At 31.1% G+C, this 17,531-nt stretch overlaps 1 long non-coding RNA gene and 1 pseudogene across 1 annotated transcript in view; one reads left to right on the top strand and one right to left on the bottom strand.

Moving 5' to 3' along the window:
- The window catches only part of LOC111993628 (uncharacterized), a 16,719-nt gene extending 15,719 nt beyond the window's left edge, over nt 1–1,000 (top strand). The window contains exon 2 of the long non-coding RNA XR_002880987.2: nt 608–1,000. This is a non-coding gene — a long non-coding RNA (uncharacterized LOC111993628). The remainder of the gene's footprint in view (nt 1–607) is intronic.
- Nucleotides 1,001–4,877: 3,877 nt separating this feature from the next.
- LOC111984234 (berberine bridge enzyme-like 22) lies at nt 4,878–9,871 on the bottom strand (annotated as a pseudogene).
- Nucleotides 9,872–17,531: the final 7,660 nt, after the last annotated feature.

Raw genomic sequence — 17,531 nt, 5'->3', positions numbered from 1 at the left:
GATAGAAGGTAAAGGAACTTACCCTTCTATGTAGTGAACCTTTGTATTGACAATTTGGGAGAATAAGTTATATCAGCTTTTATTTGGCTTTCTATGTTGAATAATAGAAGGTGCCTTATGCATTGGCATTGTCTAGAGAGTGAACAATAATATTAAAAGCACTATAGATTTTATGTTTGTTGTGCTTGTTTTGAAACTTAGTCCTGATGTACATTTTTGGCTGATAAATGAACTAAAGGAAGGACTGCCAATCATTTAACTATTGAGTTACTGATTAATCCGAATGTTTCTTTGGATTGAATTGGTTCAAATAGGAAGGGTTTAGAAGTTTTGCTCATATGTTTTAAGCCTATAAGCTTTTCTCAATTGTTTTCTTGACTTTTCTGGCATTTCTAGCCCTGTAGTTTTCTGCTCATATTTGATACTTATAATTCCTCCCGGCATCAAGTTTGCTTTGATGTGTCCCTTTGGGTTAGATCTAAAAGTTTTCCCATAATATCTAATCACCCATTTTCTGACCTTTGTTGATATGTCATGAATAGTTATTTAGGAATCCAAATCATTGGAAAAAACTATATATAACACAGTCTAGTGTGAAAATTTTCAGGTGAAATAATGAAAGAATTGCTCTGTTTATTGATCTCCCCAACCACATGGGCTATTCTCCTGGATTTGCTTGACTAGCAGCAGGACTGATTCTTATCACCAAGTTTAAATGTGCTACAAGTATAAGAAGTTCTTGTGCTGTTTATAACACAGTCTAGTGTGACAGGTTGATGTTATTTCAAGTATGTCTGTTTGTCTAAATTTGACAGGTTGATGTTATTTAAGTACCATTTGTGTTGTGTTAATTCAAGTATGTTTGTTATTTGACCATCTGTGATCAAGGAGTACCATTTAAGCCAACTATGCGTGTAAATTTGAGTTGATGTTATTGGATATGTGTTAATTCAGGTTGGCTTTTGGATTGCAGTTATATAAATATGTTTTTGCCTTTTAATATGAGTCTTGACAGGTTTTTTTTTGTTATTGGATATGTTTTTTTTTTTTTTTTTTGAACGTAACAGGTTGAGTTTTTTATTTTTATTTTTATTTTTTATTTGAACGGATCAGGTTTTGAGTTTTTTTTTTTTTTTTTTTTTTTTTTTTTTTTTTTTTTTTAAGGTGACAGGTTCTAAGTTTTTATTTTTATTTTTTTTAAAATGTTAAATGGGAAATATGGATTTAAAAAAAAATGACAGTTGAATAGGAGTATTTGAAAATGTTACCGTTGATTAGAACAAGAATATTTGAACAAGAATTACAGTTAGAACAAGAGCATGGCTGTTAGGAACAAATAATAAAAAAAGAATAAAAAGAGTTAAGAAATAATATTTAAATGAAGTTGCAAAAAAATAGAACATCTGATAAATGGTATGTTGTAAAATGATGTGCTAAAATGATAAAGTAGGTTTTTGGTGTGTCAAAATGACATTTTTTATGAGAGAGCTGATGAGAATGCTCTAAGAGGGTAAAGATTTTTATGTTTGGGTTTGTATGGAAGGAGCAGGATGATATTTATGTATTTGAGAGATGATATTCTAGTAGTATGGGATCAATAGAGGTTTAGGCTTATGGTTAGTATCTTGTTTAGGCTTGGTTTCTTCACATGGAGGAAGTTGAGGTTTCTGCTTTCCGGTTTTGGGATAAAAGACATAATAGTCAAATTTTCGAGGTTTCTGCTGACGAAACTTGTTTTCGAGTTCCATCTAGATTGGTTATAACAGAAGTTTTGATTTCCAAACATGTTTGTGTTGGCTTGGGGGTGTTCAAAGTATTTTAGTGGAGGAAAATCTTGGGCATAAGAGGGTGAGGTTTTGTCAAATGTGTAAAGATTTTTATGTTTGGGTTTGAGTGGAAGGAGCAGGATGATATTTATGTATTTGAGAGAGGATATTCTGGTAGTATGGGATCAATGGAGGTTTAGGCTCATGGTTAGTATCTTGTTTAGGCTTGGTTTCTTTACATGGAGGAAGTTGAGGTTTCTACTTTCTGGTTCTAGGATAAAAGACATAATAGTCAAATTTTCCAGAAAGTTCTCAAAAAAAAAAAAAAAACTCTTCACTCTTAGTCTTTACAAACACGAACGAGCCAAAAAGGCCACTCATCTAGCTTTCCCATGTTCTAAAGTTTTTTTTTTCTTTTTTTTTTTTTTTCAAAAAACAAGCTCTCTTCACTCAGATCCAGCACGCTCTTTTTTCCACAGAACAAGGTATATTCGATCCTTATTTTCTTGTCATTTTTGTTCATTGTTTTTTCTATTGGGATGTTACATACTCCATTTTACAACTCCCATCTATATATATATTGTTCAAATACTGTTATGTCCCAAGGAAGTGGCTAGAGCTACTGGGTTCACACTCTATTGAATATTCATTTGTTTTGAATTATTTAGTCATTGCCTTTTATTCGTATTTGCTTTTAGCTTCTCTGTGCTAGTAGAGTCAGGGGAGATAATAACAATAACAGGACTAAGCTACTTCAGCTTACAAGATAGATATCTTTAATTTATACAACTTTTCCGTGTATAATAGAATAACCGTTTTGCCTAAAAATGACTCACAATATTAGTCTGTGTATATTTGTGTAAATTTACAAGTTTATTACAGTAACTTTGTAAATTTACACTAAAACTATACATTTTGCATTTAGTTGATTATTCTTTTTTTATATATCTTGAGGATGAAAGAAGAGAGTAGCTGGTGGTTGTTGTGTGTAAAGAAAGAAAAACAATTAAAATAATGAAGAAAAATTGATATTTTAATTAAATGTAGTGTAAAATAGATAATTTGATTTGTGGTGTTTTGAAAAGCGAGTATATAAAATAAAAAGTATATTCTTGTGCTAAAATAGACAAAATTTTTTGCACAAGTTGATGAGAATACTTTAACACACACACACTCTCTCTCTTTGTGTAGCTCATGGAGGCCATAGTGTTGGAGGCTGTAGTTTGAGATGACTACGTGTTGGAGGCTGTAGTTCGGGATGACTACATCCTAGAGGTTGTGGAGGCGGTAGTTCGAGACGACTACGTACTAGAGGCTGTGGAGTCTATAGTTTAGGACGACTACATCCTAGAGGCTGTGGAGGCGATTGTGTTGGAGGTTGTGGAGGCGGTAGTTCGAGACGACTACGTACTAGAGGCTGTGGAGGCTGTAGTTCGGGACGACTACATCCTAGAGGCCGTGGAGGCGGTAGTTCGAGACGACTACGTCCTAGAGGCCGTGGAGGCTGTAGTTCGAGACGATTATGTGCTAGACCAAGTGCAGGAGGCCATGGAGGCCGTACTTCAGGATGACCAAGTGCTGGAGGAAATAGATCGAGATGATCAAGTATGATGTTTAACTTGCCATTCATTTCCTTTAGCCTTAGTCTATTCTGAGAGTTTGGATGAAAGCCTTAGTTTAACTTGTAATTCAAGCATGTGTGGGAATTGAGTACTAGTTAGTAGTTGAATGAGTTGGATGAGTTAGTTAGATGAGCCTGCAGTTAGCAAATCTTGGCCATTCCCTTGTAAGAGCTTGATGAGCTCAGGTATAAATACTGAAAAGAATTGTACTTGTAATTGTTATTCATGAAATGGGAATACGATTTCCCTTAAGACTTTTTTTTTTCTTGGAGGCCTTAGCTGCCAAAAATTCCTCCAAAAATTAGCCATATAATCCTTTCATGGTTCCTCCGATTAATTAATTGAAATACCAGAATTTTAGCATTCAAGGATTTTATTCTGAGATCTTTAATTTCAAGCTCCTTTTTATTTTTTATTTATTTTTTTTAATGTGGCTGCGATCTTGATGATTTAAGGGTTTCAATTTCATGACACTGTTATAATGCTCAATGAGTTACAATGAAGGTTCCATTTTTCTCGGTAAATTTGTGGTTCGCTTGTATTGTTTAGGTGGGATTTCCTGTTAACTGTTATGTTTGTGGTCAAGCGGCATTCATTACCGAGTTGCACTTTGTCATTTGTTAATTGTTATTGTTGCCTTTTCTTATTCCTTCTTTATTCATTCTTTTCTTGCTGAAGAGGATGATTGTAATCAAAACAACTAAATTTGTTCAAGTTATTTAGGGCCTGTTTGGTTATATTGTTTAAATAACAGTTTTCGTTGTTTAAACAACACAATACATATTTCTACAACACTTAAACAACGTTACTAGAACAATATTACCAAACGGGCCCTTATAAATTTTGTTAGACATGGAAGTCTTTCATTGAGGAAAGCCCTTATGTGTTTTGTTTTTCACCTTTTAGTTTGTTGTGATGTAGTAGGGCATTTCAAAGTGACAATTCTACGTGACGATGGTTTACATGGCCGAGTATGTCACATAGAAATAGAGATGCATGACCTGGCCGAGTATTCTATTTGGTGTTTATAAAAGTGGCTATAATTTGTTATGATTTAAAACGTGATTAGTTATTCATAGGTTTTAACCTCAGAGACTTCTGAATTTTATCTCATTTCATGATGAAACATCCACCATGATGATTGGAGGGTTAATAAAATGTCCTTTTTCCTCCAAGGTTGAAAGCAAGAATGATGAAAACTTTCATGCTTTTTTATGCCATTTATTTTCTTTCTCAAACCGATTCAAATAGGATTGAAAATGTTAAAAGGAACCTAAAAGAGAGGAAGATTTAGCAATTTCAAATGGCTGATAAGGCATTTATAGAGTTGCACGGAATTAATTGGGATAAGACTTAGGTGAACTGAGTTGAAAACAGATAATTGACAGCATCAACTATTTCTATTTTTTTGTTTGAAATTTGGATTTAGTTGCTTTATCTGCATGCACCGCTGACATGTATGTATATTTCTTGGTCTAGATCAGGAAAATCAGTATTCTGGAAGAAGTGGTATACTCTGTTCGTTTCTGAAGAAATTGTTTGGATCAACGTTTCTCTTCACATGTGCTAGTCTCTTGAAGTTACCCTTGAAGTACTTTACACCCCAAACTCTTGCTTCTGAGTAGCTCATGCTACCCTCTTTGTTGGTACCTAAATCAAGATCTCTATGGTTAAGATAGGCAGCCCTAGGATACTTGGATACATAAGGCTTCATGTACTTGTAAAGCATTCTTATCCAATGTACATGCTTGTTAGATTCCCTAATGCTATTCACTTCCCATTTAACTAAGTACTGTAAATTGTACAAATTACCTTTTCTATGTGGAAAAGGTGTCTCAGATTCTGAAATCTTGTTCATTCGTCCCCCATAAGGATCCATTATCATAAACACCATGTCTTCTTTCAAAAACCTATCCCATATGCCTTCTAGTCCAATATATGATATAGGTTCCTTAACAAAGTCGGATTTTGCCTTGAAGAAGCTCTTATAGAGGGTTGTTCTGTCCAGTAAGACTTCTAACGATCACCCTTTTGGTATCCATTAAAATAGAGAAGAGATTGTATCCAATTCATTTCAATGCAGTCTTGGGCCTCAAGTCCTAACTCTGGGAAGCTTTCATTCATCAATGGAATTAGTCTGTCATCTCCTGCAAGAAATAATGATTGGAAGGAAGCTTGGACTCTTTTTTGAGTCCCATTTCCCACATCTTGAATGATGACTCTAATAAAGAGATCTTCATGTAGCTTATCTGCAATGTACTGCCACTTGCTGACAAGCTTGGTGGCACCTTGCTCAAGTTTTTTGCGAATAGTGAAAGCTGTCACCGTTGGTGGAACTCGAACCAGCTTGATTTTCCATGAAAGTATGATTCCAAAGCTTGCTCCACCACCCCCTCTAATAGCCCAAAACAAATCCTCTCCCATTGCTTCTCTGTCCACAATTTCTCCATTAACATTTATTAAGTAAGCATCTAGCACATTATCTGCAGCAAGACCAAACTTCCTCAATAAGGTACCTGTTAGAATAATGATTAAATGATACAAATTTCATTTCTCAATAATTTAGGTTCTTAAAATAATTGATAATTTATCATCTTATCAGAGTAGGTGTTCAAGAGTTCGAACCTTTCTTTTGCTCAACATCCCTTTAAAAAAGTTAAAATCTCATGTGTTGATTGAACCTAGGGGCAGCGCTACGTTGAAGTCAGGGGGTTCAAATGAATCCCTTGACCCCCAAAGAAAATTACATATATAATATTTTTGTAAAAAAATTTTGTTTTGAACCCCCTACAATAAAGATTTGCATACCCTGAAAGCCCAATTGAATTCAGCTTCAAACTCCCAAAAAAAAAAAAAAAAGTCCAACAGAAAATTTTTGATCTTTAATCTTTGAAAAAAAAGTCCATAAATCAAAATTTAAAAAATCATAAATAAAAAAAAGGGCCAAACCAAACTTAACGCTTGGTTTGTTTCGCTAGAAAACATTTTGTATAGATAATTTTCCACATTTTCCAATGTTTGGTAGCAAAAAAAAAAATTGGTTAATAGAAAACTATCTTTAGTCAGTAGAAAATTCTAATAAAAATAAGGCTTATTTTTTATAGATTGTTTCCCAAATATTTTTTTTGGAAAACAATCTCTCTCTCACAGTAAGCTCTCTCACTTTTTCTCTCTTCCCTTTACTTTTTCTCTCCTCACACCTTCACTGTCATTAATTCTGGTCTCTCCTTTTCCATAGATCTCTCTCTCTTTCTCTCTCTCTCTCTTCCCCTTTATAACACAGTTTTCTGATTATATTTTTTCCCCCTCACTGATCTGTCAATAGCACCAACTTGCAAAGGAGAACAGATTTGCAGTGGTAATTATTTCATTCCTCTCTACTAAAATCCCAATTCTTTGCTTTGAATTTTAAGCTTGATTTTCTTTTTTCTCTAAGAAATTTTCGGTTTGATGGATTTCAGGTAGAAGTTACTTCTTTTTCGCACATAAAAGTGCAAAAGAAAAATTAAAAAAGAAGAAGAAGAAGAAGAAAGAATGAATGAAGTAAAATACGAAAAACATGGTGCCTATATGGTTCTAAATTGCTTTTACATAGGACGATCTTTACGGTAAATTAATAATATTTTTATCTAATGAATGATAATTGTTTAGGAAAATTGCATTTGTTGGTAGATACATTATGCAGATACTATAGGGTGATGATATATTATGTAGATACATTATGTAAATACATAATTTAGAGTAATATTGAAGACTTGTGGTTGACCATAGTAGACAATTAGTGTACCAGCAAAAAGAGTAGACAATTAAAAGTTATTGTTATTTGTACTTACTGAAGATGTATTTCCCTATCAATTATATATATATATATATATGTACGTATGTATGTACATACATACGTATGTTATTGTCTATATATATGAGCAAGATGAGTGGTAGAGATTATGAGAATTTGACAACTAATTTTGATTGTATCTATTGTCAAAATTTTAGTATGAAAACCAAATTCATTCTTGGTATTTATTTATTTATGTTGATTACATTAGTTGGTTTACATAATACACATGTTTTAAATTATACAATAAAAAAAAAATTGTATACCAAATACTAGAAAACATTCTCAAGCTAATTTTCAAGGTCGTTACTAAACACCGAAAAATAAGATAGTTTTCTAGAAAATGCTTTTTGGAAAATGAACAATTTTTCAGAAAATGTTAATACTGAAACAAACAGAGCGTAAGAGAGAAACTTAGTCCTCTCTCACTATCCCTCTTCACTCTCCAAACCCAAAGGAAAAAGGTAGTCATTTCACCCACAAACTGCCACCATCTAACCTAGATCTACCGCTGCATCGCTGACGCTTGGACTATCCTTGATTTGCCGCCACCGCCACTTGATCTGGTATTGTCATCTCTCTTTCTCTCTTTCTTTCACTGTGAGAGTGTGTGTTTTAAGTGTTTTCATAGACTCTTTGTGTGCTTTTAGTATTTTGATAGACTTTTTGAGTTCTTTCACTGAATCATGGTGTGTGTGGGGTTATAGTATATTAATATTTTATTTTTGAGTATTGAGTCTTTAACTAGTTGACCGTCTCCTTCTACTTGTCTGTACCGTTAAGTTTTTGTAGTTTTTGATATATGGTATTGAGTTATGAATTTTGTCTTTTTCACTTTTGAGACTTTGACTAAAGTGAGTGAGGGTGGTTGTTGCAATGGGATCCGAATCTCTCCATTTCAAATAGAAATGGAGAGGATTCGGATTCGTTGTAATGTGGGTGGGTTAGCACCTTAAAAATAAAAGACAATAAAAATATGAAACATTTATTTAAAGAATTTTAAACTTATAAATTAAAGAATTGCAAACTAATAAACAAATATTGTAAACACATAATTGGTAATTGAAAAGGAGAGGATCTGGATCCGTTGCAATGTGGGTGGGTTAGCACCTTAAAAATAAAAGACAATAAAAATATGAAACATTTATTTAAAGAATTGTAAACTTATAAATTAAAGAATTGCAAACTAATAAAAAAATATTGTAAACACATAATTGGTGGGATAGAAACTAACAAATTAACCATCACACATCCTTGGTGCAATAGTCACTCCACAAGTATAAGTACTTGTGGGTGTGGAGGGTAAGGGCCAAGGTTTAAATCTTTAGGTTTAGGAGGGAGCTTCACACACATATACACTTAGATTAGGCTGGAGTAGAATTCTATCTTGTATTTCAAAAAAAAAAAAAAAACTAACAAATTAAATTAAAGAGTTGAAAGAAAATATAAAAGAATTTATAAAAATGTCTAGTGAATTCAATAAAAAAATTTGTAAAAGAGTAAAAAAAAAACTAATAAATTAAAGTATTCTAAGTAATAATAAACCTCTTTCTTCAAATCAATCAGGTGGTTGTGCGATGGCTCCATTTCCAGATTTGAGTCGGGTGGTTGGGTTGTGTTTGATATGGATTTGTGTTGGTTTATGGATTTGGTTTATGTTCATGGTTTGATATGGGTTGTCTATTTTATGCGACGACATTGGTTTGTAATTTATGGATTTGGCTATTATGAGTGACGATGGCTTTGTCTTTTTGCCTAATGGCTTTGTGTTCTAAAATCCTTCGGTTGTATCAATTTGCAATGCGAGTTGCGATGGCTTTGTCTCTCTGGGCTAAAATGAGTAGAGAAATAAAGTAAAGATGGGAGAGAAAAAAAAAAAAATTACATAAAGCAGAGAAATAAATATTAAAATTTTAATTTTGATGTTGGTATATGCTTGATAAAATAGCAAAAATGATATATATATATATATATATTACTAAACTTGACTAAAACCACCTTGAAGTTGATGTAAATCAGTAGTGCTAAAATTACAATTTTGTCACAATTTGTCTATATGGTGAGTTGTAAGTGGTGAAGTTGTAAATCCGTATGAATCCACTACTTTTACTCCATTATTTTTATTTCATCACTCACAACTTGATTATAAGATAATTTGTTGTAAAAATTATAATTTTTATTGTGTTCCTAGCACTTTTGGATTTAAGAAAAAAAGCTTAGGAAGGCCTTACATTAGCCACTCTCATTTATCATTTATTTTTTTTTTCAGCTAATGATTCAATTTAAAAATTAAAGAAGCTTGCTCCAGCAAGCTGATGGGACTACCTTAGGTTGACCTGTCGGTCGTGGCCCACCGATATGAACACAGCCGTAAATGTCTGGTGCAATTCCAAAAAATAGCAATAAGTTGGGCATACTTCAATTCTTTTCTGAATGTTGGCTACTGCTTGATAGTGATGAACTTTGTACGTGTTCATATTTATTTATTAGTGTAAATGCTACCTTTCACAGTTCACTGCTTTAATCAGGTCCAAGTGCTCTAATAATTCAACTCCCATTCAAAAAAGAAAGAAAGAAAATTGCTCTAATAATAGAGGGGAAGTTTTATCTTTTTATGCCTACGAACTTTTGGGATGAGCAGAACGCATTTGAATGACAGCACATGTGTAAATTAAGTGAACCGTGTGAAAGGGGAAAATATACCATGTATTCAATGTGTGTGGATGCATGTAGCGATGCATGGTATACTTTTTCGTGTGAAAGAGGTCCTTTTGTGAACGCGAAGGTAATTTAATTAGTTGCCCAAAATATAATCAAATGGATAATTTTGCCTAAAGAGTGAGAAATATATATATCCTTAATTTTTTTTCTTTTATTTTACTATAAGAATAGGACTTTCTGGAGAGTAATTTGTTACGTAAAATGCTTTTGGTCTTGACCTTTTTATTTTATTTTTATTTTTTATATATATTTATAATTAATAGTTCGAATGATGCCATATCATAAATTCATTAAAAATTTCTTAAAATATGATGATAAATCAGTTATTAAGAAAAAGAAATCGACACATCATATTTTAATTTTTTAATTAATTTTAGTTTTTCAAAAAAAAAAAGAAAAAAGAAAAAAAGAAAACCCAAATCTCTACCGACATCTCTTCGTCTATGTTCCACCGTCGGCACCATGGTATTTCATGATCCCATATAAGGGAATAAACCACATCTGGGTTTTCTGTTCCGGCATTAGAATGAATAAAGATTGCAAAGCAAAATTTGCAAACCCAAATAAAGATTGCAAAACAAAACTAATTTCTTATGGTTAAGGGTGCCGCCAAGGAAAACGCCATTTTGGTTTCAATGGGAAAAGTACTTTTTGTTTGTTATTTATTTTTTATTTTTTGGTTTTTTACAGTGGGAAAAGTACTTGGTCATGGAAAACATGAAGTTCAAAGTAGAGCCTGCAAAAAGGACAACTTTAACATTATCAACCACAGAGCAACCAAGGACGCTGTGGGGGGTGGGGCACCAAACTTTGTTAACAAATCTAGCATTGAAAACCTTAGAAGAGAAAAGGTTTGCAAAATGCCCAATTTCACTTTGTATGAGGGAGTTTCTAGAGCTTCCGCCATTAGAAATATGGAAGCTAGTTGATGACGCAGAGACCATAAGAAATATGGGTTCTTTATTCCAGCATGGTAGTGAGAACAGAGTGGAGAGAGATACTACTAAATCTGGCTTTCTAAATATGTTTTAAAAAAATAAAAAAATAAATAAATAAAATTAACTAGGGGTTGTTGGGTAACATTATTAAAAAGTAATGTTGTTTTAATTTTTTAGAGATACATGTGGGTGAAAATACTTATAATGCTGTTTAAAAACTATAAACATAGGTTTAAACTCATATATTAAATGGCCCCTAATGATTAAAAATATGATATGCCGATATCGCCTTAAAAAAAAAAGATGTGTCAATTTGTTTTTCCTGATAGCTAATGTGTTGTACTCATTCATATTTGAAGGACTTTTTTTAATGAATTAATGATGTGGCATTATTTGAACAATTTATTATAAAGGGAATGATTAAGATTTAAAAAACGCTATGAGTACCCTAAAAATTATAAATAATCTAAATTCTTATTATAATTCAGTAGTTGGAATGAAAATTTGAACCTAAATGTTTCCGTTGAAACTACTAAAATGTGTTAACCAATCAAGCTACAACGCTTTTGATGCTATTGTTGTAATATGTTTCTTTCTTGGGTCATGTTAACGGATTCTCTTAAGGTAATTATTAATAAACCATAATAGAAAGAATAATGTTACTGTCACAAACTATTTTATAATATTTTTACAAAATATTGGCGTGACCAACTTTTTATTAATTTTCATCTAGGCCTACCATTAATATCACTTTTTCATTTATTAATAATCATTCATTACATCTGTAGTTTGTAAAATAGTTTATGGGAAATATAAAAAAACTGTCAACAACATTTATTGTTTTATTATTCTCTCAATAAAATGCTTCTAAAAATAGCTTCTAATTATATACTCCCACCATCTCACTTTTTTTGTCCTATTTAAAAAGTCAAACTTTTTAAGGAAACATCATTTATTATTTTGTCTACCTTTTAAAAATCTATAAGTTTCCAAAACTACTCTTAAAAAAATTTATCAAAAAATTGAATTAGTAAATTAATAGGGGTATGATAGGAACATTAGTAAATTAATGACTTTTATTTTTAGAAACAGGACAATATTTTGAGACATCTTAAAATGGAATAGAGGATAAAAAAAATGAGATGGAGGGAGTATATATATATATATGTATGTATGTATGTATATAAAGAATTTTAATTTATGGTGTATGCTTGATGTTTTTGATTATTGCTCTTTATCATTAGATTAAGAAACCAATTAGTTTTTTGTGTCAATAGGAATCTAAAGTTTTTATCATTAGACCAAAACATCAATTAGTCTCTGTCGATAAGAATCAAATTTTAGATTTTTTATTCGACAACAAAAGACTTTATTAGTTGAGTTAACTGTAACTCATTAGTCTAGATCTTAATCTTGATTGTCAATTGAGCTACAATGCTCTTGACAGCTGAAGAGATTCTTACTTTCCTACAGTTGTAATTGTTTCTTTCTTAATGATAATTTTCATTCCATAGACCATAATATATACATACACACGCATACATATATTTTAAAGTGGCCATAGTGTGTGCTCTCTAGTTTTTAGACGTGTCCAACATTCCAGCCGTGTCCTATTTGCTTTGAATGAGGACATACGGAAGTCTAGATCCTTTTTTATTTTTTATTTTTTTATAAAGAATTTTAATTTATGGTGCATGTTTGATGCTCTGATTATTACTCTTTATTATTAGATTAAGAAACTAATTGGTTTTTGGTGTCAATGAGAATCTAAGGTTTTTAATTTTTATTATTAAACTAAGACATTAATTGGTCTTTAGTATTGATGGAAATTGAACTTTAAATTTTTTATTTAACGACAAAAGATCTTACTAATTGAGTTAAATAGAACTCATTAGTCTAAATCTTAATCTTTACTGTCAATTTCACTCAATATAGGTCATTGATAATTAATGTAAAAACAAAAGTCTATTGACACAACTTTTATCAAAACCCGCTTATATATGACAAGTTTTAAATGGTGGGGAAGAAATGGTGGGTCTAAAACTTTACTACTCACTACTCGCCGCATAGACGAATTGTGACAAAAACTATGTCACTTATTTTGTTATGGCAATAGACATTTTGATCTAGAAATTAGATAAAAACGACTTTAATGAGTTATGAGTTATGATCTCTTTTTCAAATTATATTAGAAAGTATCAATAGAGAAACTTTTTCTTTTTAATAAAAAATAAAAATAAATGACTTTTTTCTTTGCTTTGCCTTTATTAAAGAAGAAGTAGTAACGGGAAAAGGCACATGTCATTATGGAAAAAGTTTCTAAAAGTAAGCTTTTTGCTTTTATTTATTTTTACTTTATACAATAAAATAGTAAACAAAAGCATTTTAATATTTTTTTGGAAAATTTCGTAAGAATAATCAGCTAGAATGTTTTTAAATGCAAGTTGTGATTAAGCTGTGAGTTTGGGGTAATTTATTTTCATTTGTGTATTTTACTTAAAAAATAAGTTGAGTTATACCTGACTAAAATAAAACTTAAAAAAATTCTACTTACAATAGTATTAAAAATAAAGTGACTTATAAACTAGACAAAACCGAACAGGTTTGTCGTATAGTATTGGAAATTAGGAAAAAATGGGTAAGGGCTCGTTTGGTTTGTATTTTCAAATAACATTTTACGCATTTCAATACACTTTTTCATCCACACGTATTTTAAAATTATGTAGCAAAATACAAATCTTTCCAAAATATTTAGCAAAATGCTACTTTTTTTGAACTTAATTTTAACAAAATCGAGTTATAAGTGGAACTCAACATTAGCATATTTAATATCAAGTTCTACTTTAAAATACACATAAAACTCAATTTAGGAGCCATTTTGCTAAATGCTTTGAAAATAAATATTTTTTGCTATATAGCTTTAAAATTAAGGCTATTTACTCTTTGCCCAGAAATTAATCAAATTACAAAGAAAAATGGCAGACAACCAGATTCCAGAACCAATCATAGTCCAGATTCCATCACTAAACTCTATTGATAGAAAATCATCAATAATTCTAACAGTAAGGCAACAACCAATCAACTTTCTTTCATTTTCTCACTGTTTTTTTGCCTTTAAGTTTTTTATTTTTTATTTTTTTTTCTTTTTCATATTACGTGTTTTATTGATGGACAGGGTGACTTTGAAGTTGACACTTGGAACTGATAAGATACCAACTGAAAATTGAGAAGGAAACATCCAGAATGGCATATGGTCCAAGTTCACATTACTTTCACATAATAAAATAATTTTGATTTTTGAGCATCGTGTTCTTTCAGAAAGCAGAAATGATAGGACATTGTCTCCTGTCAAGATCTGTATGCATCAAGAAAATGTTCAGGCCTTTCATTTTTGGATCCAGGAGTTCAAATTCATCAACATTTTAATAATCTTTTGCAGCTATTAATTCAACCTTCAAAGTCAAAATTAGTTAGGCAAGCGTGGGTTCAGAAAGCTGACTGTTTTGCATCACTGTAAAGTTCAAAGGCAATAATTATGAGAGCTGTCTTTAACGATAATTGCAAAAAAAATAGTGTCTTATTATTTTGAAGCGACAAAAATAAGCTAAATTTGAAGGTGACAATAAACATTAAACTAATGGAAATCACTTAACTCATCTCCAATCAGCAATAATTAATTAGTGGCGGGCCCATGCCAGCTAATTTTCTCAAGTGAGTGGAGTGGGAGAAGATATAAAGACTTCTATTTCAGTCCATGTCAGACAATACGATAATTTATTTTTTTAGCTCAATCATTAGCATGATTAACGAAGGAAAGAGATTAATTTCTTATTATCTTAAAATTTTGCAAGTATAAAAAGTACAAAGAGAAAATATTATCTATCAAATTTGTCAAGATACACATCTTATAAAAAATAGGCGAAAATACTATTTTGATTCTTACATTTTAAAGTCATAGTCAATTTTTTTTTGAGAAGGTCACAGTCAATTTGATCCTTATTATTTTTAATTTACAGTAGTTCATACCGTTAACTTATTAATAAAAAATGCTTTCGTGACAAACAGCATGCACAAGTGGCACACTTGAAGTTAAAGTGGCTAAAAAATAATAATTAATTCATGTTAAAAATACCACCTCAGCATTAAAATTTTTTATAAAAAATATTCTAAATCTTATTTTCTTTTCTATTTTCCTGCCCTTTCTTACTAACCCAACAAATCTAAATTTTGCATGTTTCTGCAGATCCAATAATCACACAAATTCTTACAAAATTAATCACACAAATCAACACATGGCGACCAAACAGATTTAAATTATATAAATAAATAAACAAATCTAAACTCGCTTAATTTTTTTTTTTCATATTCTCCTATTACTTAGACTCCCATCCCAATCCCAGACCATACAAAAACAGATTTTTTTTTTAAAAAAAAAAAAATTTCATTTCGAACAACTTCTTCTTCTTCTCTTTTCAATATTTTATACACACTAAAATTTCTCTTCAGTGTCTTTTAGAGGAGTAAANCCATAACCACCAATCAATTCACTTCATTAGATTCCAATAAAAAAATTTCACTTCATTAGATTTTTTGTTTATTCTATTATCAATTTAAATCTTAGCCCAAGAGTAATAAGCAATACTATTTTTATTATATATATTTATATAAATATATATTGCGATAACCCTGAAATGATAAACTGGTATCTATTGGTACAGAAATATTCTATTTTTGTGACCAAAACTAATAACAACAGGCAACGAACACACTTTTTGTCACAATATCATGGCACAAATAGATATTTTTAAAAAAAAAATTAATTAAATGAGAATTTCCTACCTTGTAATTTAATTTGGATTTGAATGAGTCTGCTCAATCACAAATTCTATCACACAAGACAAAACTTATGTAACTAACATTTTGAATGAATCATCACAATTTCTAGTTTTGTCACACATGTATGATTTCAAAAATGTAAGTTCTAGAAGAAAAGAAAAAAAAAATGTAATCCAACCCAAAAATAACTAATCTACAAAGCAAGCATCATAGATTCTACGTTTATCACCATCATCATCATCATGAGAAATCATAGCAATCCAAAAGATTATACAAGAAATCATTTGCATATTGAGTGCTACTTCACAAAGATTGTTTGGAAGAAGGTGTTCAAAAAAGTATGTTGGCTTAGTAGAGATGTTTGAAGCTATGATGATAAGCGTAATTGAAAAATTAACAAACTACAGGTAGGGATTTTAAACTACAAACATTATGGTAGTGTGTTGCATAGCCACACGTGAGTTGATCAAGTGTTTCAACATATCTGTTTGAATTGTGAAAGGAAGGTCTCATGAGATTGTATCAACAAATACCCTCCCCTAGGTAAATGAGTCTATATATTAATTGTCGTATATGCGTTTAATGTATTTAGTCATCAATGATACATCTATACAACCTAATTTTTTTTGCATTCTTATAAATTCATTAAGGTTTTTTTTTTTTTTTTTATAAATCAAGCTAAAATAAGGAATATCTTTGTATAAGCTTATATTCATGCGGCAGTTGGTTTGGAAAATATTTGTAGTTTTTGACAATGCTCACATATATTTCAATATTGTCATATTTGGTTATTGAATATATGATTGCTTCCTACCTTATGTCTATGCTTGATGTCCATTTGCAAATGTGTCAGTTATAAAATAATTACTTTGATATATGTTGGTGTGTATAGATATCATTAGTTATACTTTCTGTTCAATTTTCACTTTACTGATTGTATTAATATTATCAAAATATGTACAAGACATGTGCTAAATGTTGCCATGTTTCCAAGATGCTAGTAATTTGCGATAGTAAGGAATGTAATTGAACTTGAATTTGACTTATCAGGTCTATCCTGTGGTCAAATCTTTGCATTCTCGTATGTCCAGGCATCTATTGAAGTCACTTGTAGTGACATTAGTTACTAAGCATTAGAATCCAAAGATGGATGCCTTTGTAAGATTGTATATATATAATGCGAAGATTTTATACTATATATAGCCTGGAGACGAAGGCTACAGAGAAGCCGTGTATTGGTAGAATCTGAGCATCTAGCAGCCACACTAAATTCAATCAAGCACAGCACAAAGGATCATGCAACTACCCGGGAAGACATAAGGATCCAGATGGCCACGGTCCACCACGTATACTTTAGAGTGGCTCCTCGACCAACAATCAAGGAAGTCCAAAGCTAGCGGGAGAGGAGACTCAAATCTAAACTCGCATCATATGGCCCTAATTCTATCTCTACCAAAAAGGGGAAAAAAAAACTATATATATATATCACATTATTCCTCACATTTATGTCTTTCTTACAGATAATTAAAGATAAATAATTTGATAAATAAATCAAGTTAAATTTTCTAAAATAACTGTTAAATATTTTTGAATGATGTTCGAGAATTCACATCCAGTGAACTAAAAAATTTAACATTTAACACTCCAAAATGTTACTTTATCTACTTTAATACACCACTTAATTAACAATATACCTTACATCTCATCCTCTATCTTAACATACCACACCACCATCAAGACCATAGAAATAATCTAATGGGCTTTTCTTACATCTGTGTGTCATTCATGGGCTTCTTGTATGCCATCCATGAGA

Source organism: Quercus suber, unplaced genomic scaffold, assembly GCF_002906115.3.
Source record: "Quercus suber isolate HL8 unplaced genomic scaffold, Cork oak 2.0 scaffold_53, whole genome shotgun sequence".
Lineage (NCBI taxonomy): Eukaryota > Viridiplantae > Streptophyta > Magnoliopsida > Fagales > Fagaceae > Quercus > Quercus suber.
This window is presented reverse-complemented; position numbering and strand designations above follow the sequence as displayed.